At 29.1% G+C, this 2,494-nt stretch overlaps 1 long non-coding RNA gene across 1 annotated transcript; it reads right to left on the reverse strand.

The window, feature by feature from the left end:
* Positions 1–398: 398 nt before the first annotated feature.
* Positions 399–2,190, reverse strand: LOC134260982 (uncharacterized). Its single transcript, XR_009990693.1, has 3 exons — positions 1,920–2,190; positions 1,136–1,233; positions 399–1,027 (listed from the first exon to the last, which is right to left on the reverse strand). It is a non-coding gene; the product is annotated as an uncharacterized LOC134260982 (long non-coding RNA).
* Positions 2,191–2,494: the final 304 nt, after the last annotated feature.

Here is a 2,494-nt window from a genome sequence, read left to right on the forward strand (position 1 = left end):
ATATATTTTTAATATACTTTATTTCTCAGTAAAAATACAAAAATAATACACTTGATGTATTTTTTCTGTATTATTTGGAGCACCTTGAAAAAAAAAGATAGGAAAATAATACAAAATGTATTAATTTTGTATCAGTCTATTATTTCTGTATTATTTGGAGCACCTTGAAAAAAATAGGAAAATAATACAAAATGTATTAATTTTGTATCAGTCTATTATTTCTGTATTATTTGGAGCACCTTGAAAAAAAAAATAGGAAAATAATACAAAATGTATTAATTTTGTATCAGTCTATTATTTCTGTATTATTTGGAGCACCTTGAAAAAAAAAAAAATAGGAAAATAATACAAAATGTATTAATTTTGTATCAGTCTATTATTTCTGTATTATTTGGAGCACCTTGAAAATTAAAATAGGAAAATAATACAAAATGTATTAATTTTGTATCAGTCTATTATTTCTGTATTATTTGGAGCACCTTGAAAAAAAAAAATAGGAAAATAATACAAAATGTATTAATTTTGTATCAGTCTATTATTTCTGTATTAAAATCGCATTTAAAACAAAAAAATCTAAAAATAAAACATTCTGAAAAATACAAAAAAAAATACATTTAGGAGTTCAAAAAAGGTACAAGAATGATAGACAAAAAGTACATAAAAAAGCTTTAAATAATACAAAGCAGTGCCTAGAAAAGTACTAAAAACGTGAAAAACTTTTTCTTAAATGCAGCTTTCAATCAGATTTTAAAGAGAAATGTCTTTAGATTACTGATTTAGTTACTTTTTGTGCAATTATCTTGATCTTTTCTGTCTTACATACAGTATTCACTCTTCAATTGTCCTCATTTCTAAGTCATGTTTTATCAATCTTATTGTCTTTGTAAATTGTACATTTATAATGAGATATGAATTCAAAAGTCTAGATCTTCTCTCTGCTTTGGGGTTTCTTTTGCACAGCACTTTACTTTGTTGAAGAAGTACATCTCCAGTTTTCTCACTGTCATCCTGCTTGGTCCTGCATAATCTACAAAATAGAATATCAAAATGTACCGAGGTGTATCAAAATTAGATGCACAGACACACACAAAAAGAAATCTTCACATGATTAGCTGATATTGTCAATGTTACACACCTGTAATGCCTCAAGGGGTAGGGTGGGAGGGTGGGTGGGTGTCCTATTCCTGTATAACTAATCAGCTTTTCTTCTATGGCTCTGCAGAGGCACTCAAACTGTAAAAGTAATGATGCTGATAAATGTTTTGCAGAACAGGTAGAAATACAGAGCATTAAAAAATGAAAATATAAAACTGCCAATACACCTGATTGGAATTTTTCATGGCAAAATATTCTACAAATTGAGCCATTATCCCCCCCTTTTATTGGGGGGGGGGGGGGGTCATTTGATTTGAAATCTTAAAGTGATATTGGGCAAGGGAAATACAGATCATCATATATTGATATAAAAAATAATTAGTTTGTGCCAAAAAAAATCTTTCTTATCACCTTCTTCTCAAGTCATTTTTGAAATAAATTATAAGTATGCTAAACCATAAATCCATGAAGTTTAGTTGCAATGATTACCCCCCCCCCCCCTTCACATTTCAAAATTTGAATGGTTGTATGCCAAGATGATTTTATCTGTTATTATTCCATGTTTAGGCCTGAGGGATAGGGTGAAATTAATTTTTAAGTCATTTTTGGTCCATGTAAAGAATATCATTTGCCATTGAAAGCCCGTAATTATCCATACAATTCAAGATAAAAAGTAGCATTACAAAACTCTCTTTCGCCACAAATCCAATATATCTGCATTTAATTTGACCTACTATAAGTCGTTTATAAAAGATAACATTTATTAATCTACATTTCACATTTTAAAAATTGAAACTACTGTGCTATTTTATGTAAATTCTTACCGCATATGGCGTTGTTTACACCAGGAAAGCCAGGGCATGATGCTTGAAAAACGCCAACCTCCTTCCGTTTTCGCTTTTCTTTGTTTATAAATGTGATACATGCTAACATGCTGTAGCTAAACATCTATTTTCTACCAATTTCATCGGCGAATATTAGCTAAATTTTATTAAACATCACCAACTCTCTCAATTCGTTTCGTCGATCTATTTTTCAAAATGGCGTGGGTAAATTACCGTTAACCAATCAGAGAAAAGCAAAGAAAAATTTTAAAATCTGACCAATCAAATAGCTCCTTATTTACGAAGATTGCCGATTTTTAAATATAAAATATATTTAACAGTCTAAGGAAATTTTACTTATGTACGAAGTCTAATAAGTAAGATGGAATCAATTTATTAGGAATCATTTCTTATAATCGTTATTTTTGTTTTTAAGAAATTTTCCGATTACAGATGAGAAAGATTTCTGGTCAGCCATATTGTTTTCTTTTTGGTTTTTTAATCACTATTATACAAGTTGACCCGTATAATAGACCATAAAGTTCAAGAAGAAGGGTCAATTTAGTGTTAAATCT

This window comes from Saccostrea cucullata, unplaced genomic scaffold (assembly GCF_032062105.1).
Source record: "Saccostrea cucullata isolate Sc308-1 unplaced genomic scaffold, CSIRO_AGI_Scuc_v1 ctg603, whole genome shotgun sequence".
NCBI lineage: Eukaryota > Metazoa > Mollusca > Bivalvia > Ostreida > Ostreidae > Saccostrea > Saccostrea cuccullata.